Source organism: Cheilinus undulatus, linkage group 14 (assembly GCF_018320785.1).
Source record: "Cheilinus undulatus linkage group 14, ASM1832078v1, whole genome shotgun sequence".
In the NCBI taxonomy this organism is placed as follows: Eukaryota; Metazoa; Chordata; class Actinopteri; order Labriformes; family Labridae; genus Cheilinus; species Cheilinus undulatus.
The window spans coordinates 21,528,672-21,555,056 of NC_054878.1; the positions used below are offsets into that span (position 1 = coordinate 21,528,672).

Here is a 26,385-nt window from a genome sequence, read left to right on the forward strand (position 1 = left end):
AAGACTATTTTACCCTTCTCTGGAAGACCCTCAAAACAGCCTTCATTCTGTACCCATTCAATATATAGGATTTCTGGATTCCTGAATTTAAAACCTGGTTGAGAGAATAAAAAAAAAAAAAATCAATCCTCTTTCTTTTTGTCTTGGCTGTTGGTGATTATCAAAAGAGTTGGAGAAAAGTCAGACTTCTCCTTTGAATTTGGCACAAACATCAATTTTTCATGACGTGCAACTTGAATTTTAGTCTGGAGTATCTTTTATAAATGAGCCACATGCTCCCATTTTTTTCTTTGAGAGTTCTGTTCCCTCTACAACAGGAGTAAGACAGAACAGCAAGAAAAAATGCCTCTGGAAATGCAGCACCACTACACACATAAAGCATGGTATGTAGAAAGTAAAACACCTAGATTAGATAGATCAGGCCAATATAATCCAGCTAATTGTTTCCTTTGGCCTGCAGATGTTAACACATGAGCTCATAGCTGTTTGAAACATTAGATCTTGATTTGGAGTCATCCTGTTCTCCTTCATACAAAAACTCCAGAGTTTAGGATGTCATTATGTCACACGACAAGATCCATCTGGGTCAACAGCTGGTTACAAGGAGTCGCTCACAAGAAGGGGAATTACTCAACTCGATAACCAAGTCAGGGGTTTTATCCCGCAGCTGTGGTCAACACACAAACATACATGCATTCTTCAACCCAAATGTCTTTGGCAGCGCTGTCCACACACACCCTATGACAGCAGTGGACACAGTTATTCAGCATGACACTAATTTGTTGATAACACGACCATGACCATGACTTTGGTTTGAGGGGAAGCTGAGGTCAGATAGAGATAGACAGAGATCAGATAGAGCAAAATCGCCCACTGAGGGGTGATAACCTGCATACACAGGCTGCTTTAGTGAGCCCGATTCATTCACTTTAAATCTTGTCAATCACCGTCCATTCAGCTGTTCTGAATATTATTCTGCCTGGTTTGATTTTAAAACCTATTGTAGCCGTCATTTTTCAGAACATCTCCCCACTTCTGACTTTCTTCTAGTTGCTCTGCCACCTTCAATAAGAGGACACACATGCACGCACAATGCAGCAGTGGTGTGCAGGGAGGGTGGGGGAGTAAAAATAGAACAGGTCTCCTTACGCATGATCGGCTAATGAGGCGGGCAGCGGGGGGAGGAGGACGGAGAGAGGTGTGCATGTAGGTGTGTGCAAACGTAAGAGAGACAGTACAAAATTGTGTTTTATGTGTTTGTGCAGATAAGGAGTAAAATGGCAAACAACTGACTTCTATCTTATAAAAAGGGAATCCCAGTGGCATTGTGTTACAAAGAGCACATGAACTAAGCCCATTTGAATACCCTTAAAGAAGTACATCTTTAAAATCAGGTCAGTCATACATTTTTCAGCCAGGTTAACTGTGTTGCTGTAGGGACTGCGATGTCTCTCTTTGTCAGATGATAGTCCCACTTTGGTCCAGACCGACAGATTTCATCAACTGTTGGATGGATTGCGTTGACCTCTGTTACAGACATTCTTTGTCCCTGAGGGTGAGTCGCACTGACTCAGACTCTGACATTTTCTCTGTTGCTATGACGTTCACAGTTTTGGCTTTTAGGGAGAGACTTTTGAGGGGGAGACATGAAAAGTCACCAGTGATTTTGTGTGTGTGGAATTTGATGCAAATATGGGTGACACTTTTTAGCCCTTGATGTTTCAATGGGTTGCCTTCAAAATCAAGTATCCTGAACGTGTTAATGCCTTTGTTTATGCCTTTAATTAATTGATGTGATGAACATGGTTAATAGGGGTGTAACGGTTCATCAATCTGGATTGATATATCAATGATTCAGTCAAATCGATTGAAAGTTTAAACATCAATATTAATAGCCATTTTAACCTTACGCTTTTAATTTCAAAGTCCCCCCATGTGCTTGGTTATGACAGCTTCCGCCCATCCACGAGTCACAACACCGCTAGGCATGGATAGCAGGTAATGGCTAGCAGCCTTTATGTGAAAAGTAACAGATTATGGTAAATAGGTTCACAATATCGTCTGATATCAATCGCAGGCCTCTAGATCAACTCGAATCGAAATCGAATCGTGGCAGACTTTGTGATAACAGCAAATATCGAATCGTTGTTCTGAGAATCGATATTGTATCGTATCATGATGAAACTCGTCATTTACACCCCTAATGGTTAACAGTTCATCTGCAGAACATCAACATGTTAGCTAACATGCTCTTTAGCAAAGCAGACTCCTTGGAAGCCCTGTTCCCATCTAAACCATTCAATTAATAACAAAAATGTATCAAAAGGCAGAGGAAGTTAGAATTTATGTTAATTTAAACTTAAAATCATTGTCTCAAACAAAATAAGCCATAGAATTTCTATGTAACATGTTAGAACAATCAATTGCCGACAGGGAGAATAGGAAGAAAAGAATTAACGTTTCTCCCAATATTTCTGTCAGGAAAGTACAGGAGTCACTAGCAGTGGGCGGTGAATGGATTTTTGCAACACCTTACTCACTGGTTTAAATACCTGTGTTGTGTTGCCTTGCACACATGTGGCATAAATGATGACACCGTGGATGTAGCAGAGTGATATGTGACAAACAAAAGCTAAAACTGAGTTCATCATGTTTCACTACAGCACTAAAGAGCAGCCAGGTAACAAGCCAAAAACATCCATTTGTGTCAGTCTAATACACTTGAATACAATGACGTTAAACTTGGGTTTTATCCTCTCCCCAGTGGTGGATGGTGAACTGGTTATCAATACCATCTCCAGTATAATTTCTGCCACAAAATGATTTTTTTCAACACCGTCATCAATGGCTTAATTGCATGTGTTGTGTTGCTACGCACACAAGAGGTATAACCAGGACATTTAACAGACTAACAGTCACAGGAGGGGACTAAACAGAAACACCTGACAAAGTAACATTTGACACATAAAAGCTCAGTTTGAGTCCCATTATCAGGATGTTTCGCTCCGATGCTTAAGAACAGCCAGGTAAACAGCTGAATATCACCTGATCTTGCCAGTAAAACACAAATGAGGCACAGTAAACAGATAAAACATAAGTTCCTCATCTAGAATTTTTATGTCTTTAATAGGCCTTGCCGATATGGCCTAAAAATGATATTACGGTATTTTTCTTATCTTTTTAATTGACAAAAATCGTGGTATTAAAAAACAAAATTTCATTATCATGTTAAAAATGTGCATATGATAATATTATGTAAATCCAGTGCCACTTGAACACAGTTTGCTTTCTACAGCCGCCCCGTTTTCTTCCGCCCTGCTTTGTCTCCCTCCTGTAGCACCCCAACAACCCTCCTCCTTCCTCCTCACACACAAACACTGACCCTCCGCAATGACACAACAGCTGCAGTACCTCCTTAGACAGGTATTTTGAGTGTAATTCATCTGCCAAAAGAGAGAATACAACATAAATAAAGTTAAAGATAAATTTGATTAATTGTCCACTTATTATTTAAATTTGTATTGATATCATGATATCATTATTGTGACATATTTTAACCACGATAATCGTGAAGTGAAAAACTGATATCGTGACGGGCCTAGCCTAAGAATAGGAGCACAGAAAAAAAATACTTAAAAGTTTTCTATGTTTACATCTTTCTAACTGCGCTGCGATGAAACGTAAAACATTTCATCTATCCTGCTGTGTTAAGTTACGAATGACTTGAGCACATTTCCTGATGAGGGCGTTCACAATACAAACGTAAAATACAAAGATTTAAAAAATGGCCATGGTGTTGAATGAGGTCAGAGAAGCAGCTATAAACACTGTAGCTCCGTACACTAAAAAAAAAAAAAAAAAAAAGCTCCGTACACTCTCTGGTACTTCTGCTAAAGCTCAGTTAAATCTAGGGCTGACAGCTTCAATTTGATTGGTCGATTAATTGATCTAAAAGCTTTAGTTCGACCTAGATCAATTTTGGTCGACCAAGATTTTCTTTGGTTGACTACAGCCCTAATACTTTTGTTAAGTTCTTCACAATAAAAGTCTGTAGTTATTTTGTTGTCTGGCTTTTATTGGGAATGCTCACATTAGGAAATGTGGTGCTGTCAGAAAGCTTGGCATGCAGAGCTGGAAGAAATGGAACTTAAAACTAAAGGTGCAGTTACAAAGAAGCAAACACAGAGAGACTTATAAAATAACTGATCTTCTACACAGGCATGACTTGAGTATGGCATCACAGGCTTGTTTTATGGGGAGAGGGGGAGTTGTAGCACCTACTGTAAATATGCACTTAAATGAGCTATCCCTTTTGATTTTTTTCAGATACTGAGTTTTAAAACAAAAAACTACTTTTCCCATTAAAGTGAGTCAATGAAGGATCTGTTTTCGTCTTCTAAAGAGACCAGCCAGTCAGTGAAAACCCATGTGACAGTGGTACAGGAAATGACCAAGTGTGTTGTCCCCTTTTTGAACCCTTTCTGTTTGTGTTGTCATTTTGAGCAGTTTGATTGTGCTCTAGGAACTCATAACTGGTCACTTCCCCAAAACATCATGTTTAGAAACAATAAGGGGTAGACACTGTTTATGTCTAATATGTGAATATAATGAAATATGAACCATGTTACATCACCTCAGCCACACATGGCTGAGCTAGTCAACAAATAAACATGTTTTGTTTTTTAATAAACAAGAACTGTGGTATTTATTGTGACGGCTGAAGAATATCTGTGCACATTTAAAATACTTTTGCCTGACTTAAATCCAGTCTCAGCTCTAATATTTCTTATTCCTATCATTGTTGAGCCACTATGGTGCTGAAGTGTAGCTGTGGATGATTCAGGCATGATGACATCCTTACTCAGTCTTTCAAATGTGCAGAAAAGGAAAGGGGAATTTGGGAAATGCTTGAAGATTGCAGGCTGCCATCTGTGATAGACATCAGAGTAAAATTTTAAATCAACAGGAGCATATTTTTATCCATGCGGATGAGGCAATACCCTGCCATCAAACAGGGCTGTAAATACGTTGTTGCTGCACTCCCCTCTCCTCTGAGATGCTGTTTCTCAAAGGACTATCCAGCAGTCTGTGTGAGTTGGCATCAGGGTGCAGCTTCTTGCAAACTGTTCGTCACGGCCACTTAGGCCTGCTTTAAATCAGCCCTCTCTCTCTCTACAACCACTCAACACCAGGAACCTTGTTCTACTCCCTATCTCACCCTCTCTTCTCTTGAGCCCAGGGTGCCTCTCTCTTTTTCTCTACCCACATCTCTAAACTCATCTCTCTCTCCTCTCTCACAATCCCTTTCTTCCGGGCCCCCTTTCAATCTCGTCCATTCGCCCACTCGCATTATCCCCCCATGAAACCCCTCCTCTTTTTCTCTTCTTCCCACAGTCCATATAAACAATGGCGGTGACATTATTACAGCCCCTCTTCATAAATATACACAAACATATATATATATACACATGCTGAATGGTTTATGGCTGTAAAACTATCTGCAGAGAATCTAGTAGAAGTCAGTGTCCGGGTGCTGGCAGTCAGCATTCAGCATCACTCTGCAATATGAATGAGGTCAAATGAGGGTTAAATGACCCATTTTCAAAAACCCACTATAAACTTATTTCCTGCATTTAAAGGGTTGAAATGTCATTCATTTTTTGTTTGGCTATTTCTGAATACATGCTGATTTTGCCTAAAGGCTTAAAGTGTGTAACTCACATGTCATTGGACGTTTAATCCAACTTCCTCACAGTCAATTAGCAGCGATCAAGTAACCCAGTTATCCAGATAGTCAGGAAAAAAGCCTGCGGGGTTATTACTAACACAATTAGCCACAGAATTTGTTTGCTTATGTGCTTTCTAATTAGAGGGATGTTCAATTCAACATAACATATCCTGTATAATTTACTTTTTCTTCCTCATATTCTTGTTGCCTTACATTTTCTCTAGTTGCTTGCTACTCAAGCAGCTTATCAGTATTTATTTTACACCAAGTTTGCAATCTTATTTGCTTTGGCTCAGTTTATTAGATTATAATGTTTTCTTAAACAAATCTGTCAACAGGGTCAGTCAACTTCTGTTGCATCTCACTGTCACAGCACAGATAAAAAAATGCTTTACAATGACACTGACTGGTCTATAAGGCTTTACTGTTGCTCTACACAGGGTATAACATCATCCCTCTATTACCTGTTATGTTAAGGCATATAACAGATCAATAAGATGAATTAATTAATTTTCTCTTACCTATTGTTGCTTGTTGTTTCTCTCTATTCCCTTTAACTCCTTCCCTTTATCCTCTCTTCTTTACTTTTCCACCTCCCTTTTCCCTTCTGTTTATTTTCACCTTCTTTTGCTCTTCTTCTCTTTCTTTTTCTATCCTCCTGTTCCTTCACTTTCCTTCCCCACCTCTCAGCAAAATGCCTGCCCTACAAACTGTCATTGCCATTTTCTCTCCTCCATCCTCTTCTCTCTCTCCATCGCAGCTCTGCGTCTGCTTCCCTCGGGACCCTCGCTCGGAGAAACAAGGGCAGAAAAACGGGAGAGAGAAGGGAAACTGGGAGGGGGTGGAGAGGACTGTGTGAATGAGTAGAGCTGAGTAAGAGGCAAAGAGAGATGGGAAGAGGATTGATGTAAAAAGTAGTACGGAGACTGTACACTTACTGTCACAGATTACTGCTCAACATTAGCACAGACAATCTCATATAAATTTCACAGCCATGGATTCTAATGCACCCATGATGACGCTCCTCCCTGTATATTTATCTTCTTCGGCTAAAAATCTGCTGCCGCAGTGACCTTTATTAACTTTTACTGACCTAGACGCTTTGTTTACCCTTTACACAAATAAATTTGCAGAGGTTGCAACTAACACAATTGCTATCCCACTTACAACTTTACAGCTGTCTGTCTGGGTTTCAGGGGTTGTTGTCATAGCAACAACAACTTCCTGACCTGGCTTGTGGCCGAGAGATAAAAACTTTATGAGGGACTAGCGCGGTACTGGGTGCAAAAGTCATGCAAAAGAAAGAAGAAAGAGACAAAAGAGCTCGGTCAAGGCCACCATTGGTTTCACATTAGTGTTCAGACATGACTTCTCTTAGTCCAATAAAATAAAAACATACACGGCCACTCACCCCACACCAATGGGCAGAAAGGGGGCAAAGAGAGGGGAGGAACTGGTCTCCAAGGCAACCACATTCATGGACTACAACAATAAATCCCCATGGAGACAAGAGATTACTGCAGGAAAAATACAGATTAGTGGTCGAGCGTAGGAGTGACAATAGAGATTATTACCGTGCCTAAACCCATTTCAAACCCTGTCAGATTTACACAAGATATAAAGTGCTGCTGGACCTACAACGACTGTAACACCCCTCACACACATACACACACACAACACACACCCCATCTCCACGCACACACACACCCTGCCTCATCCTTTCTGACAGACCACACCCACTGAAAAAGGCTGCTTGGCTGTACTTATGACACTTGTAGCCATCTGCTCTGACATTTTCTGTCAGCATGGACACTGTAGCTGCAGCTACAAGTAGCTAATTAGCTTTATGCTGCGTCAGGCTTTTTCAGAATGCACAAGCATCAACCAAGCCTTCAAGCATCTGTAACTATATCTCCATGATGACACTGAAATAAGAAATGTGTACAATAGTGCCATCACCTGAAGTAAACCAGAGAGAAAGTGCAGACATTCCTCTTATTCAATCTGCTGCAGAAATGCAATTTAATGACTTTTCCAACCCTTAGTAAATTATCTTTTTACAACTGTCATGCCATAGAAAGCAACTTATTATGGCTCTGAGTGGGTAAATAGCCATTTCTTAAAGAGACACAGGCTTCTGAAGTGCTTAATATGATCTGAGGTGTTGGCAGTGATCCAGAGGTCTGCAGTGTACATCTGTTTAAAAGGCAACAGTTTTTCATATATCATAACATTATTAATCTTATCCAGAGATGTATGTGTACATGTGTGCAGAGTTGACCCAGTGTATCACTCTGGACCAGCTGGTTTCTAGCTCATTTCACAAACCCACACAACATTTCTCAGATTTACTGTAATTATATCATATCATAATCCTCTATAACACACACAAACTGGGTAATCACAGCTTTAACTTCAACACTGTAAAGTAGTGCAGTCACAGTGCAACCTGTTACATCTGTCACATTAGAGAGAGGTATATTATTTGTCATAAAGGCGGAATAGAGATACATATTGCACAAGTTCAACAACTTGTGCAACTACACAGTTTCGCAAGGCAGTTAAAAAAACCTGCATTGGCAATTTTATCATGTGGTTTATCAATAGACTCTACAGTCATTTAGGCTTCACATGTACCATTTCAGCCTAACATGTTAGCAGTCTTACAGCTGCTTACTATATCAACATGTTAAGAAATAAAGCTACTGGTGATAGAAATGTCTTTACTTATAAAAGCATTTGGCAATAAAAGGGTCAACTCAGAACAGGACAGAAAGACATCACCATTAAAATCCATCCTGATGGGGACAAGAAACTGTACACTGAAGTCTGTAGTTTTTCAACATCACGGTTATGCTATAGAGAAAGTCAGGGGATGACATAAGTCAATGAATACAATGCATGAAGCTCACCAATTTGTACGGAGCATTTTAGTCAATCCACCAAGCAGATGTTAGAAAATTTTAATGGATAAAGGAAGTTTAGGTCTAGTGCTGGATAAGAGGTCAGATATCATCAAAGTCAATCAAAGTTAATCACCCAAGGTCGTGTATTAGAATGTCTGTTAAAAATGTTTTAGGGAATCAATTTGACTGTGCAAGTTTCATTACCAGTCTTGAGCGTGGACCATGACAGACCTGACACAGCACAGCCAGCAGCTGCCCCATTAGAGCAGCTTAACATAAATTTTGGGTTTGTGTCCCCAGCATAAAATACGATAAGAGGCTTTAAAATAAAAATAGTCTACATAAACATTCCTGTTGATATCCCAGGTTGATGAAGAGATGTTCTGAATGTACTGAGAAGATCCAAATCATAGACTATTAATACAGTCTGACGCAAGGGAAGTACACATTTAGTTAAGTAAATGGTAAAATGTTGTCAACTTTGCTGGTCAGTACAAGAATTACTAGCTGGCTAAACTCATTATCGTTATTATTGCACATAGTCCCACGACAAATACATCTGAGTTTGTCCTACAGTCTCTGGTCTCAATGGAGAATTATAATAACGTTTTACCCACCAATTTAGGTGGCAAAAACTTCCCAACTATTTCTTTCTCTTCTGTGCTGTGTTTTTAAGATACCTCTGGATGTAAAAGTAGAGAGGGTTGAAGACACTAGCAATGCTAATACATTTCAAAGGCCATACACAGATATGTAAAAATAGAGGACAACTGCAAAAAAAGTGTGTATTTTGGTGCTCTGCTTAGACTCCATTATAACGCCCTGTCTTGTGTTTACAGGAGCTATTTTTCTGCCCTTCATTGACAAAAATAAATCATGATTGTGCATAAGTAAAACACACTTTAGCTGGCATTCTCAACCTCTATACACTCACGTGTATTTATAGCCTTTAATATGCTGTCACATACTAACAAGTATGTGACAGCATCACAACACACTTCTTAAAACCAAAGTATTTTTTATTACATTTTCTTAATTTCATCTTTTCATGAGATTTTAGACTTTTCATTTCTGTGTTGCTTTTTATTTTGCATCTTTAATTATTAGGGGTGCAATGATACACAAAATTCACAGTTTGGTTTGGTTTGATACTTTTTCGATACAAAAATAGAGAAATTTCCATGCCTTTTTTTTACTTTTTTATTGAAAATTAAATATATCTGGTGCAGCTATACCTGACACATATTCTGCTGTGCATACTTAGCACCATATAAAACAAAAACAGCACCATGTAAGAATAAGAATAATATAAAAAAAAATACATTTATCAGATGGAGAAATCACCCATCTTATGTGGTGCATTCTTAGCAGCAGAGTACATATTACAAATAAATTGCCCCCTAAATATTTTTTGAAACACTTGAAACACTCTAACAACACAGTATCAACCAAATACAGTACTGTATCATTTGGGGGTCCCTGATGGTGTATTTTCTATTTTTGGCAGAGTTTAAAACAAACACACCCAATCCCTGACATGAAAACAATTTTAGAACCACTGTTCTATGGTGTACAATAAGAATATTTTTAAAAACATCAAATCAAAAATTAAATGTATCTGGTGCAGCTATACCTGACACATGTTCTGCTGAGCAGAACATATCCACTGAGCTTTCAGCACAGAGTGCCTCGTCAGAAGTTGATAAATTATATATAAAATTGCGTATTGTTCAATTCAGTGGACACGGTTCGGTACGCACTGTATTGAACGGTTCAATACAGATACATGTATTGTTGCACCCCTATTATCTGTTGATCCTCTTTTTTCATGTTAAATACAACACAGGCTATACCAGATTATTACAGGTAGTTCTCAAAGTATGAGAAGGATCAAACTGTAAGCTACACTACTGTCAGCTTAAAAGTTATAAAGAGGGAAACCTAGAAGTAAGCCTATAGCTTCAGGATTTTATTTCCCTTTTTTACCAATGATCTGAACTTCTACCAAAGACTGACCCCAAAACTGAGGTACAGACCCAACTGTGACCTCTGTGAACCGTTAAACCCCAATTATTACTCACTGTTGCTAAATGCTGTTCAAATTTTAAACAGAAACTGTGATGCAGACACCTCCCACTAAGCTGGGCTGAGGCTCCAGTTAATGAGCCATTTGTGTCTGCTCCTCTGCCCAAACAAATCCTCTAAACAGATAACATCTCATAGAATGCATATTTAGCAGACATTTTAATCTAAAAAACTGAGATAAAAATGGATATGTAGGCGTACACTCTGCAAACCAAATGACATAGAGTACCTGCATATAATTGAAACGAACTTTTCCCAATTTGACTTTCCTGACTTTTTCCTTACTTTTAGACAACCTGGTAAAGCTAGGTAATCAGTCACCTTAAACAAGGAATAAACAATAATGGATTTTTGCCAATATATGATATGCCGATATTTAAAAATAAATTTTGGTCGATAATGATACTGATACATAAATGTAGTTCAGACCTAAAAGTCTGGTCCTTAAAACACACTTAAAATTTGATGAATGAATTAAAGAAACTTTCCTTTGAACACACTTTAAGGACTGGGGAAGAACGAAGAAAAAGACTTCAGCTGGCACTTATTATTTTATCCTGTCCTTGTCCAGCAATGGGTACATTTTCAGAGGAACCGCATTATATGCCTTTAAATGCCATAAAGACAGTAACAGGAGAATCCTGTTGACAAAAGCATATATTTCAACAAAACTGACAAAAACAAGTTTAGAAAAAAATAATAGCATATTGAGTATAAACAGATACCCAAAATCTTTTACATTACCGTAATTGTTTCCCTTAATCTACATTACAACTACAGAGGTGCAGTGCAGTATGCCTGTTAAACTTTGCTAAAACAAACTACCAATTATACAAAAAACTGTATTACTGTAAATTATTGTTGATAATAATATTAATTGCTGTTTGTTAGGAAACATTAAATGTTTCCATTGAGAAACAAAAGGTTGTTTCTGACAGCTGATGTACATCGAGAACAAAGGGTTCTGTAAACTACCCATTGAAAATCAATTGACAATCATTCAGCTGAGAATAATGAATCGTGAATCTAATCCAGCAGATCACACAGGGACATCCCAAAACCAAAACAGTGACGCAATAAGCTCACAGCTCTTCATGCTATCCCATCACAGCTCGACAGCTGACAGTCACTGAGCCCCGGTTTGGTTTTGAAATAACCACACACATCCACACCGAGTGCAGCGGGATCCTAATCTGTGCTGTTCTCTTCTACGATCTGTCCATCTGTCACGCAATGACACACACATATATACCAAAACAACACACACGTGCACATAAACGGTTTCAAAATAACATGTAAACACACACTTACAGTAATGCTGATTAACACACCAACAATGTTGATCGTGCACAGACAAACACAGACGAACACACGGGCCTATGGTGTGAAAACGGTGAACATGCCTGTCTCTTTACACTGCACTCTGACCCTCCAACTGAGGATTACACAAAGGATAATCCCTGTGTGTGTTTGTGTGTCTGTCTGTCTGCCTGCCTGTCTATCCATTCATCCCCTCATCTTACTCTCTGACTGTCTGTCTCTCCTGCACCTGACAAACCCTTCACTACTGTACAGGCAGCAGAAGACTTTCCTAAGTGTCCTTAGTTTGCTATTGTTAGTTTTAGCTCAGCAAATGATTGGTCAGCTGACAGCGTATGCTTAAATGGCCGACATTATCATTACTTTTCCTACTGTATTATTACTGTCAACTCATAACTGCTGTTGTGAGCTGCTAAAACTATATCAGCAAGCACAAGAGCCTCTTTTCAGCTTTATGCCACTTTAACTAATGATCATCACTCAAAAAACTGTAATAAAACTGGAGGTTCTGTCTCATTTGACATGTGTGTCACCAAAAGGCACTAGTTTAACCATAATAAATGGAAGCTGTGCCCCACTAGTTCACATTTTATTTGCATATTTTTTAAAACTTGGCTTATGCTTTTGTTGTAAAGAGGTGACAGTATGCATGTACTAGCACCGTTAACATTGTGGTAGATGTTAAAAGAGACCAAAAACTGCCAAGTGGCGAAGACAGAGACATATTCAGAAGATACTGTGAGAAGGGGGCACCTTAACCTAGCAGTTAAGTCATGCTCCATCTAGAGAAACTTGACTTCCAAGTGGACAGCGCAGGTTCAAATCAAACCTGTTGCTCCTCTCCTGCATGTCATTCCTTTTCCTCTCTCCCTGATTTCCTACACTGTCCTGTCCTCTCTGAATAAAGGCAAAAAATCCACAAAATAAATCTTAAAAACATCCTGTGAGCCAGATTTTGAAACCATTCTAACCAAACCACAAAGATTAAGGCTCTTAGTGATGACAGCCAAGTTAGATATAACAAGATAGGAATGAAAGCATTGTATTTACTCATAAACTGAGATCAATGTTATGTAGTTATTAAAATCAGACTGTGATCTCGGTAAGGCTGAATACACACTAGATGACTTTGGAATTTTAACCGATTTCAAAGACGCTGCAGAAACAGACAAGGACTGTTTCAGCTGTTTTTTTTTTTTTTAACATTATAATGCTTCAAATGCACACTCAAGACCTCGAGACTACACACCTGCTGTTTGTTGTAGTTTGTGTGGTTTAACTGACTTGAAATGCGGGTGCTGACTACCAAGAGGCCTGGCTGGATAATCACACGCATCCTTAGTGGATATTCCTTTGGAGTACCCCAGTGTGACCTGGAGTCCTAAATATCACATGTTTGATATCTGAAGATATTATGAAGATTCCAGATGAGGGAGGGTCCAAAGCAATAAGGGGCAGTAAAATATCTATATCGACACCACATACCTAAGGATTACTTAGACACATAGTGGCCTGTTTCAGGCATCCAAAGGGTCAAGCCCAGGTAATCATTTGGTAAGGGGGTGCTTTGCCAGCCTAATGTGGCACCCATTATACCACGAGTTGATTCCAAACCACCAGAATAAAATGCAATCTAAACAGATGTTTAAAACCCTATCTTCTAGAGCTACAAGTTTCTCCCTCCCTGTCTGTGTGTGAGAATAGCGGGTCAGCTCATAACTACTATTGTTAGCTGCTAAACTCCCCTATTCAGCAATTAAAGCAGTCAGGCGCAAGTGCCCTGTCTGTGTGAATGTGAGTGCTGGTGTGTGTGTGAGAGAGAAAGAGTGAAAGTACGGGTGGGTCACACGAGTGCACATGAGAAGAGATACAGTTTACTTGGAGTGTGTGACAGAGAGAGAGAGAGGGAGAGAAACTAAAGAGAGGAAGAGAGCATTGAAGGTAAAGCCAAGTGAAGATAAAACTGTGTGATCTGATGTAGTTTCTATCTCTGGAGGAGCAATGGGTGTGGTGTTGCTATGGTAAAACACATCCCAAAGAGAGTGATAACAACAGGTGTTTGAAAAAACAAATGACCTCACAGGCATCAAGGCTCATTATTATTACAGCTGAAAAGTGCTGAGATGATGTACATGAAGAGAGTAACATCTTATTCTCTAACACGAGCACAAGTGTTGATTAGAGAAGATGACAGGTTTCAAATATCTAAGTGTACTGTTTGATGTTTTCTACTGACAATACTTAGTACAAACATGACATAATATTCACCATGACCCAGCCTAAATTCACCAACACAATGGAGCTAATGCTCATGACTGAATCCACAATTTAACCCACACAGCTAGTCAGCACAGTATGAAAGCTGAATGTAATTCAATGGTAAAACAAAATTGACTTCACTGTAAAGATCATTTTCCCTTCTCCCTCAATGCTCAATCAAAATCAAGAAGGCGCAGGGCATAGAGATACAGAAAACAGGAGGAGAAAGATGGGATGACCTGCAAAAAAGCTACAGGATCAGGAATCAATCCTGCAACTAGTGCGTCGAGGACTATAGTCTTTGTATATGGCTGCCTGCTCTAACCACTGAGCTAAGTTGGCGCTCCTGACTCCTCTTAAGTGTAATGTTTAGGACTACAGCTGCTGCCTAAGTCATGACAGGATTCCTTAACATTATTTTCATGTTTTCTTTGTGATGCCTTGAAACAGATGTCAACTTTTGGAACACAGCAACAACAAATCAGCAAGAAACTGAGGTTGTGCACTCTACCAGCACAAGAAAATGACTGTGGGTCTGAGCCTGGAGGGTAGATATCTAGAAATAAAATAAAATAAGACTGGTGTTTCAGTTCAGTCAATGGCCATACAAACCGGTGACTTTCAGCTGAGTAAATCTTTGCAGTGTTTGTGTTAGTTTAATTTCTTTACATTACACACATGGCTGATTTTCACAACAAAAAACTACACGAAGAGACATTTGAGCTTTCTGTTTTCATCAGCTGCTCTTACAACCCCACCTAAGAATACAATCGGCTGAAAGTCAGAAGTTAACACGGCCCCAAACAAAACTGATACACCGGGATCATTACATATGTATGCAGAGGAAAATGCTGTGGGACTAAAGTGCAGCTGGTGTGTTTTGACCACTAGTCATCAGTCTCTGCTGATCTAATGTTTCTATTGATTATAAAGTTACTATTTTAGTGAGTCCTTACTTCAGAATACACATAACTGTAACCTCTTCCAGTGTTTCCATGTTTGTAGTTTACATCTCACACATCAGATAGTCTGATCTCTTGTGTGCCCTCTAGAGGTATTTTCCAGTAAGACATGCTGTGTATTTATAAGAACACTAATTACAAAGCTGGACACATATGTGAACAGAACATATCTCCGGCCTAACAGGGGTGAATTTTTTAGCCATCTCAGTTGGCTCTCAGTGAAAACAGTCCTATTGGATATTAATAAAACTGTTTTTTAAAGCTTAGTAACTGACTTAACATTGGTTTCCCCCCATGATCCCCCGTATGGGGGAAAACCAAGTTGTACCTAACTGATTATCCATAAATACATCTTGGTGTGTTTAGTTTATTTACTTCTATTCCAGATTTTTCAAAGATTCATTTTTGGGCCTTTTCATGCCTTTATTGGATAGCGGAGGACAGTTGATAGACTCCGAAACAGGGATGAGAGTGGGGGAGAGACATGCAGCAAAGGGCCACAGGCCGGATTCGAACCCAGGCCACCCACGTACATAGTGCGCACCTTAAACCACTCGACCATCGCGCCCCACTTCTATGCCAGATTTTGCTTACTTGTGCGGATTTAGACATTACATCTGACTGACAAAAGAAGTGTGGATAATGTTCACACAAAACAACAAGATTTGTCGTATGATTTTTTTCCCACATCTTTATCATATAATTTCAGAATTAGACAGCAAATTGTTAAAGAACTGAATCAACCATAAAGGCAGAACCAAAGTCTAATCTAATAAATAAAATCCCTTAACAGTGGAAAATGCTAACCATTACGTTAACAAGCTGGGTCAGTAGCTCATGTTGTCAATGACCCAGCTGCCTGACTGTAATTTGCTAACTAACCTTAACCCTAAACTCTAAAATTAGACAGCCCCCCTGTGAACACCACAAGATGTCCTCATTTCCAGAACATCATCCTGTTTTCTCAATTACTAGACGACATCCATCCAGCCACTATGTTGCCTCTAAAGTCACAATGCACTCGCACTCAGTCATGTGAGGGCATCACAACTTCAACATGACCAGACAGACTGTTTGTTTAGATGACTAGTATCAGTTAATCTTTGACCTCTGACCTCTAACCAGGAAAAAGGAAGAATGACAAAAGGGTAACGTCAAACTCTTTTTCTCCGATCACTCTATCTTTATCTAAAATGATTATTTTTAGCCACAAAAATCTCTCCATGTTGTCAAGTCTCCCCATCACTCATTAAGAAACTGTCAACATGAAAACAGGAAGTGACTGGAGAGAAAAACATCCGTACAGTTATCTCTCTCTCTCTCTCTCTCTGAACATTTGACCAGTGGGAAACAGCATTTTTTATGCACACCCATTTTACTGGTGTTACCAACTTCAGAGCTGCTCATTAGTGCAAGTTAACAGGTCTGCACTCCCTCTCACCCCAGACACTCCTCTCCTCTTACTTCCTTTTCCTCCCCTCATCCCTTCCTCTTTATCGCTCTGCCCTGGTGTCCCACCTCCTTTCACTCCCCTCTCTGTTTTTTCTGTCTAGTTCTATGACTTTTTCTGACAGTCTGAAAGAAGGAAAAATATGAATGAATGGCTAATTATCAATCATTCAATTGATTGAACAGTTAATGAATCAATGATTGGACAAATCAAAGGTATGTTATGTAAAAAAAACTGATAGATTTTTAAGGCAACATCTTACAAAAGTGAAGCAGGTTATAGAGAAAAAACCATTAACATAACTTAGAATATCTAACCCTCAGCTGAATAATCATCAGTTAATCAATGCAAAAACTTATCAGAGTTGGCACCTACTTGGCTAACATGGCAAAAGTAACTGATCACAGATCTGGTAGCCAATGTTGCAGCTTTGAGCAGGAAAAAATTCTAACATTTAATGTTGCTGCTTAAACAAATTTGTACCAAAAGTAGGACTGCAAAACATTCAAAGACAAAATAAAGGTGAATATAGCCAAGTGTATTATCAAAATAGCTAAGGCTACAATTTATGGGCTGATTATGGCATTCACTCTCTTAAAGCTGTAGAAAGCAATTTATTTTTAGTGTCATATGCCCACAAAAACAACATAACCCATCAGGGTCTTGTTATAGAATCCATCTAACAGAATAACACACCTCTACAACGCCTCCTCGCGCTGCACTCTCACTTGAGGAAAACCAGCAAGGAAAGATGCTACAGCCAATGAAGAGGCTAGCACACACAGCCAATCAAGGCTCAGGTCAGAGGGAGCTTTCCTATTAGCCGCTGTAGTAGGTGTGCTTCCGCCTCTCAGCTCAGTGAGAAGTTGATACAATGGCGGCGTTACCAGCGGTGTTCGGTCCTATGTTGAGAATTGAGAATTGAGAATCAGAATTTGTTCATGCTGAGATGAAGTGTTTTCTCAAATCACTCCATGAGAGCTTTGCCACCGTCAGTATTGGATTCAGCGGACATGCACATTTGCGAGGAGGTATGTGAGAAGAGGGGCAGAGCTACGGAGCTTAAACAGGGATAAGAACAGGAAGGGAGGGGGAGTAGAGTTGATTCTACACGGTTCTCATCGAATGCTTTAAGTACTGAGCAATCAGATTCTGCCACAACCTTGTTTGCCCAATCATCATGCATGTCATATTTACCAATTTATCATTAACATACAGCAAATTCCTTAGAAAACTAATGAATATCAACTGCAAAGCTCTGCCCCATTTGCAGTAGACTTTATTAAGAGTAACTAAACAGTAGAGCAGGAGCACACCAGTGACAAACAGCATTATGGTATCATCGCTGATGATGAAATCTTTAAACTTTATTACATTGTTGGTAAAAATCTATGGCATAAACACCTTTTTTTGGTACCAAAGCAGGGCGCTGCCAGCATTTAAAGTTCCAGCTGTGGTCACATGCCCTATCAAGCGTCTATGTCCATCACAATTTTGCTTTCCAAAATCATCCAAACACGATATGTTATGTGATGATGGGAACTCAATAAGTAAATTCATTTTTTCTGTTTAATGATAGCAATTTCAATTTTGATCAAATTCATTGTGATTATCTTTTTTTTCCCATAATCGAGCAACCCTGGTGCCAACTCTTCCTCGTGTTCCTCTCTAAGACGTTGCCTTCAAAGATGAAGCCCCTGCCTCGTCTTGGCATGCTCTGTTCAGCCTCGCTGTGTGAGAATGTGACCCTTTGCTGATTAATCTGTTTTTAACTATGTTTGGGGCCCTGCCAAAGCCACAGGCCCACGCTTGCTCTCTGGTTTTTTATTCTATCGCTTCTTTCAGTGCAGGACACTTGCTGGGGAAGCAGCTTGCCCTTTCTTTCTCCCTTTGGGATGTGAAACATTCTGCACAAGGCCATTTTTTTGTTCTACTCAAAAGACCCTCTTATGACCCTCTTATCAAACAAACTGCTGTAATACAAGTTGTCTCTTCTGTTTAACTTGGTTAAACTTGCTGGTTCAACTAGACTAAGAAAAAGCAATGCCCAAATCAAAAGTACAGATGCTTCGATGTCATTTTTTTCTACAAGTCACTACTTTTGGCATCCCGCCGACAACTGCAGCTTTATTAAACATTTATCATTAGATGAAAAACAGATAAACAACAACAACTATCACTGTAGCTATCACTGCATGAAAATGTACATTTATCTAAAAGCCCAGGGTGCTTTGAAGGTTGGAGGATCTTGCACATAATGGTATCTGATCTTTGCTTTGGAATAGCAAATTCACTGATTACGGACACTGCATTTTGGCAATATTGGGCACGACTCGCCGACCAGGGTGATCCTGATCAGACGAAAGCTTTTCAACCAAACAATCGACCAACCGAATGGAGGCTGTCAGCCCTACCTTAACAGATTTCTTGCGTAAAAATACAGCATGGTAAAATAACTTAGCCCTGTAATGGCAATTTCCATTATGTGTTAGCATCAAGCTAACAAACTAAGATGTTCATCCCAGTCTATCTGTGAGAAAATGATCACTGAAGACAAGTGGAAGTTTTTTCTGGTGCATTTCAAACTATAATTTACATGGCATGCACATCCCATGTCTGATTATATCATATCTAAATCTAAAATTAGATATGTAAATCTTTTTTTGTGAGACAGACTGAACTAAGACTAGATAAAATACATATTTGATGACAAAAACTCTGAAGAAAAGTAAGTCTCGTTTTTGTCAAGGACACTTAAACAAGACTAAAATGTAATGTAGTTTTTTGTCAGACACTCAAAATCCATGATATTTCTCCACTGTAGGTAAATCCATAAAAAAACAACATGTCTGTTGCTCATTTGCCTCTCAGCTGTAAAGGCAGGGATCACAGGTTTTGCATGGTGCATAATACAGGTTCCGACTAAAATGTAGTTACTCTTTATGGACTAAAACTGAACTAAAATTTTTGAGTTTTGGTTGACTAAAACTATACAGGACATTTTACACATTACATTTTACAACATTTTATCCTCAAGACTGACTAAAATCTAAAGTAGGTGACAAACTTAACCCACAATCTAGTTTTGCTTTTATGGTAACACTTGATTGTCTTCCCTTGAGAAACCACTCCTTACTCTCTTTCATCCCCACATCCTCTACAGCTCTATCTTTCTTTCCCTCCTACCTCCTCCTCTTTCTTTCTGTAGCTGTAATAAGCTGAACACTGCATTACAGTTTCCATTCATCCATGCCCCTCTGATCTTTTCTCTCTGTGTGAATGCGAGTCCTGCGGTGCCCGCTGGCCGAGCAGCCCTGAAAGCTAGAGGCTAATACTCCCCCGGTCACGGCTGAGTGCTACACTGTAGAATATGTCCACCTTGATAATTGTTGTGACTATCCCAGTGTCAGTGCAATCACGGAGGGAGATGAAAGAAAGGCCTGAATTGTGTTTTGGACCTCAAGTGTTAAACAGCTTTGACAGACTAAAGGAAGATGATCTAATGCGCTCACCCACACCGTAACCAACCGGGAATCTCTGCAGTTTGATTTCAGTTTTATTATTAAGAAAGATTAAAGAGGGAATAAAGTCTTCCTTCTCTCCTAAAAATGCCGGGACGGTCGGGGTGAGCTGATGTGACGTGTTTTGTTCCTGTTGAACCGACAGGGTCAGGACCAAAATCACATACACGCACAAACTCACACACATGCAGGGATGTTCCCATAGCCTTTCCGAATGGTTAAGCAATATTTCTCACTCTCTCTGTCGCTCCCACTCAGCCTCTCTTCCTCTCTGCCTGCTTCTGTATCCTTTCTTTCTTCCTATTGTCATCGGACCTCTACTCTCCTATTTTTGTCTCCCCAACTTGACTTTCTACCCTGAACAAAGTCAAAGATGGAGGCGCATTTGTAGTTCTGATCTTTATGTAGCACAGCAGTGACAACAAATCAATACTTTTACAAGCTTTTTAATATTCGTATGTATTTTTTTAACACTGTGCATCAACCATTAATGCATATAAATTGTCTTTAGACCTCTATTGTCACATTAACTTTTTTAGCTTATTTTTTATTTAAAATCCAGGCCTTTCCATTTCATCTTTTGCTTCCTATAGATCTAACATCCAAGCAGTGTGATATTTAGCAAACATGAACCTTCCAGTAGTACATTTAAAAGTATAAATTTATAAAAGAAACATCTAGAAAGAGTTTAATCCAACAACAAAAATATTAAGAGGAGAAAAATTAGATGATGCACACACTGTAGCTAGCAAAGTTGTTTCCAGCTACCTTTAATGAGCAGATTCTCCCACCAGAACAACCAATTAGGGCTTCTCTCATTAGTGGGTTTGACAGAGCTGCCACTGTTCTGCACATCCTGAGAGTCTGAGGGTGACCATGGCCCTGATGATAATAGATAAACCATGCGCACACACACACACACACACACAGAAAAAGAAGGGTCTGACAGGAAGAGCATCACTCTGTATGTTTATATGCAGTTGGAAAAGTCAAATTATTGTGTCTAACTAAAATGTAAATTTTGAATCACATGTTAACGTGAAAGTCTGACTAGGATTATGCATAATCAAATTTCTCAAAGTCTCTGTGCAGTTGGACATTGATTAACTCTTGCATGTCTACACCTTAATCAGACCCAGACTGGACTCAGTGTTCTGTGCTTTGACCAGGAAGTTGAATACAGTGTAAATGCTAAGCATATAAGTCATGCTGTTATCCAAGTTAAGTTTACCACCATAAGCTAGTGAGATGCTTCAACTTTCATTGTATTTGCACCAATAGAAAAGTGTACAGGAAGTGTTGTATATCCATACAACTGTCCATACTTTCACCGTCTGCCATACAAATAAGGCTGGGCAACATGGCATCATTGTTTGATTTTTTGCCCTTTGCCGTAACTTTGCAGTATTAGCTATGTCCCAGGGTTACAAAATCAAGAGACAATGTATTTAAATGCATCTTTTCTCTGCCTAAAACAAGCCTGTGATGGCATACTCAACACATGTCTGAGCAGAAGATCCCAGAGAAATGTTTAAATAAGTCTCTATGACTGCACCTGTAGTTTAGATTTCTTTTCTCTCCTGCTGGGGTGTGTCGGGCTGCTACTGACAATACCACATTTCATGATGTAAACATTCACAATCTAAGTAAAAAAAAAAACAAAATAAAAAAACTACAGACTTTTGTTGTGGAGAACTTGTCAGAAATAGTGTGTTTATCAGCGATTTAACCTAGCTTTAGCAGAGGGGATCACCACTGTACTGAGCTACTGTGTTTACAGCTGCTTCTCCTACTTCATACCATGCCAAGGTATCCACAATGAATCATTACAGACTTAAAAAAAGCAATTCATAAGTTTAAGCACATCTTTAAAGAATGTTTAAGTCATTATTATACAAAGCGCTGCAGCACTGGGCTCACAAACCGAGTCAAACCATTGCAACACACAGCTATGCTAACGCCTTCTTTGTTTGTATGTGTACAAGATAACTCAAGAATGGAAAGTCAGATCTCCACCAAACTTTCAGGGAATATTGGGATAGTGGAGAATTGATTAGATTTTGGTGATGATCCACGCACCCGTTCGGTTTTTCTCGCACTTCGAATTTTGAACACCATAGTAATCAATGGGAGCGTGAGTTCCTCGGTGGCGCTGCTTAGGCGTGGGTCTGCCACCTCAGACGGCCATTCTAGTTACTAGCTGAAAGGGGGCAGGTCGCCATTTAGTCTTGCAGGGTCAGGAACAATAAATCAATGTTACCACACAACTTAACTGTGCACAAACAAACTGAGACTAGCATCTATGCTATTAGTCATCCTGCAATTTATTTTGCATTGTTCCAGGACAGACTGCTTAAAACCTCGTGGTGTAAGTCATCGCAATGTTTCTGTTAAGCAATGGCTTTCTTCCTTCTTTTTCTGCTCTCCTAGAAGCAAAATATGTGACACAGTAATCATTTCATTGCCATTATTTTTTTCAGAAACTGAAACATGACTAATTTCCCAGAACAAAAAGGACCCAGTGTTGGGTACATTTTTTGATTGAATAACCCATAAATACAGTTTAAACCAGCAAACAGTTGCTGATGTGTTAGTGCAAATTAGACAGTGCTCTCTTTGTTTTTGCTTGCTGCAGCTTCTGGTTACATTGTAGATATTTTAAGTACTTGCAAATTCATCCATGCAATATATGCTGCTGTGCTGAACAACCTGATAACTACAGCACAACACCACACAATAGCACAGCAGATCACAATACCTTTATGAGGCAAAGTGATGATTAACTGTTCCTCAGACTTTGTAAAAACAGGTTTGACATCAACACAATGCAACCAGAGCTACTTAAAAATGAGAAAATTCAAGACCTGTATAAAAGTGAGTGGAGTAGCTCTGAAACTCTTGTTAATATAGTGGGTGTGCCATGAAGCTAAATGGATGATACCACTGTTATGTAATCTGTTCTGTTCCAAAGGGTTTCCACTTAGTAAGGTTTAGGTTTGTGCAGAAAGATTATACCCATGTCCTTTGCATTCAAACAAACAAAGAGATGAGTTTACATGGGAAATTCAAGACTTCATGACTGATAAGACATCTTGTGTTCCTGTATGGAAAGTCCCTTATAGTGGCGTTTATGCTCCAGAAATTTGCCAAGAGCATTTAGTCTGATTTTGGCATCATATGGATAATGCCCAAATTCATCCAAACTGACTTAAAGTTTATGTAATATAAGATACTGACTTTCTACATGTCAGCACTATCTACACTAAGTCCAGTCAGATTGAAAGCATGCTGTCCTATCTGTTTGTGAACTAGATGAACCTTCGCCATCTGTCACACAAAGTATGACTTCTAAGGCTCTTTGTGGGACACACACACGTATAGTACTGTATGTACATGATGTAGTAGGACAGCAACACAAGCAAAAAAAGGTAGATTCATCAAAACTGAAACAAACTGATCTTTTTAGAGTTTTAAACCAATGTCAAGGAGAAAATGAGACACCTAACCAACAATATGATACTCAACACATGAGTTTATCCCATTGTTCTACTATTTTCCTTTTCAAACACATTAGATTGAAGTCACTTTTACTATAAATCAAACAAAAGCTCAACTGCTTGTGACATTTATCAAGTTAATCTGGTCACAGTTGCCTGTTAGAGTCGTAAAATTCAAGATTAAATTATGTCTACGATTTGTCTGAAGTGATTGAATGCTCCTCCTTCTTTCATAAGAGAGGAGTATACAATAAATGGTACATAAATATAAAAATAAATATTATGTTATCCATTTCTTTGGGTGGATTTTTAAGCAGGGTGGTAAAAATCTTTGTTGCCACCGTATCATCTCTCGTTCACCGCTGCTGAATCTCTGGACGTCAGCTATATAGGACTGCTTTTCCCAAACATCTTTGTAAACAACTTCCCAACGTGAAACCATGAAATACAAAACCTTAAAATTCAACGTGTTCTCTTGCTCAAATAACTAACTACACAAGCGAGAGACAGCACAGCATCGACATGTAATGCTAGAAACTATCACTGACTACCCTTTTGGCGTTAGAAAGCTTTAGTGTAGAAAGCGCTTCTTCTAAAAAGACGTTTGAATAGTCTTTAAACGTAATGATTACGTTGGCAGGATCACAGGAACCAACCGCCGACGTTAACTCACCGTTAACGTAGCGGCAGAATTCACCTTTCTATCTACACCAGGAAATACAACCGCCACTATTCCCTGCACTTGTCTATTCATTGACAAAAGGACTCTTAAACATGTCTGTTTTGCCCACAATGAATGTTTCCACGAATACTGTGATGCTAACCACATCAAACAGTGGGAGTGAGCTGCGGCGGGACACGAGAGTAGTTAGGTGATGATAACAGGGATAACGTGGGAGAAGATAGGCGCCATGAAGCGCCCTACATCGAATATTTGGCTGCAACTGCACGCAACGGATTTTAAGAGGAAAGCATGCTGTTTGTTTTAACATTTTGCAAACCTGCTTCAAGTTATTCGGGTTAAAATGCAGGTTGAGCGCACAGATATCAAAAACAATCCGAAGAAAAAGCAAAACACCAGAAAAGCACTGAACCAACCACAGTCGCTAACGTTTAAATCATGTGACACAAAAGGTGGAAAAAATTAAACGTTACCTTTTGTTATTTTTAACGATGCGTGTGGGGAACTTTCCAAACGTGGCCTCTCACTCTGTTCTCCTCCGAAAAAATAACGTACTGCCCACTATGTCAGCCTCCAAAAATCTCCACTAGAATCCACACCGAAAATCTGGCCCCAGCTCAAAGCAAACGTGTCCATCATCTCTAAAGCCCGCCCCATACAGTGCGAAACACCCTACTGCTGGTGTTCATTGGCTCAGATTGGATACTGTATTAGATTTGGAGATTTAATTGGTCAGCGGACCTGTCCGTCTTTGTTTGAGGGACGTTCGATGCAGCTATAGCAGGGATTGTATGGCGAGGCAGTTCCCTCTAGCGGAAGGCAGGGACCACTGCCGCATGTTGATGACGTTCACTGATGTTTTTTGTTATGACGTTATTTCAGCAAAATGGGTCTATAATTAAGGACAGTAGAGTTTTTTTTTAATGGTTTTAGACTGTATCTTTTAGATGGCAGTCAACAGCATTATCCATTAAATGTGTCATCATTTTTTTTATTTTTGCCTTGACATCCATCTGAGAATCTGAGAATATCATATTTTGGCCTTCATACAGCATTGTAACAATTTTTTATGTTACACTAGGGGTCTCCATCAAAATTCAAAGGGCCCAGTTGTTAAAATTTTCTCAGAGCAAAGGTCTGAATCTCTTAATTTGGATAACCCATCTGTTTGTTAGACAATGTAAAAAAAAAACATTTCTTTTAATAATATTTATTTGCAATTTTGCAAGTATAGGATCCTTTGAACATGCAAAACAAAAAGTTGTCTCTACCATAAATTTAATTAATAGTATACTGACCCAACTAAATGACTACATTGTATTTTAAAGAAAACAGGACTAAATTTGATCCCAGTAAAATACATACAAATTGCTTTAACGCAAACAAGTTTAGACATAAGTAGTAGCTTTACTCTTCACATTTTTCTTATCTCTAACTTCCCTTCCTTTTTAACAAATTTTACACAATTGAACAATCAATGTGAATGACCCCATGCCAGTGTAAATCACATTTGTAATGATCATAAATACTTTTATTTCTTTAAATCTCAGAAGTAACAAAACACACCCATACTTGCATCACCTCCTTATCATTTATTTTGTCTGATATATACAACCAGTGTCATGATTTAACTGGTGTTGGTTTAACTGGTGAAACTGTCCCAACATTCCACAATGCCACTTGCGTCCAAATTTGAAGAATTTATCAATTCCTTCTGAGACATTAATGTTGCTTTTGAAGAGTTTGCTAGACCACAAAGTGTATTTCCAGAAATGAAAACAAGAAAAGAAACTTTAAGTGACTTTGCAAATGCCGGATCAAAACAAATGGCAGTGGCTCATTTATTATACTCTGTGACCCCACAAACACTTTCCAAGTAATGTCAATGTATCTGAAAGTGAAGCATTTGCTTTAAAATTCACTGTTTATTTATCAAAAAATGAGATAAATAAAAGGTAAATATTTTGTTCTCATG

At 39.0% G+C, this 26,385-nt stretch overlaps 1 protein-coding gene across 12 annotated transcripts in view; it reads right to left on the reverse strand.

Moving 5' to 3' along the window:
• epb41l2 (erythrocyte membrane protein band 4.1 like 2) overlaps window positions 1-25,014 on the reverse strand; it is a 78,232-nt gene extending 53,218 nt beyond the window's left edge. For 11 of the 12 annotated variants that reach the window (XM_041805142.1, XM_041805140.1, XM_041805139.1 and 8 more), the window contains exon 1: window positions 24,884-25,014. The gene's annotated coding sequence lies outside the window, so the exon portion shown is untranslated. Of the gene's footprint in view, window positions 1-6,249; window positions 6,505-24,883 lie in introns of those variants that run through there. The other variant, XM_041805132.1, reaches the window with a different exon arrangement.
• Window positions 25,015-26,385: the final 1,371 nt, after the last annotated feature.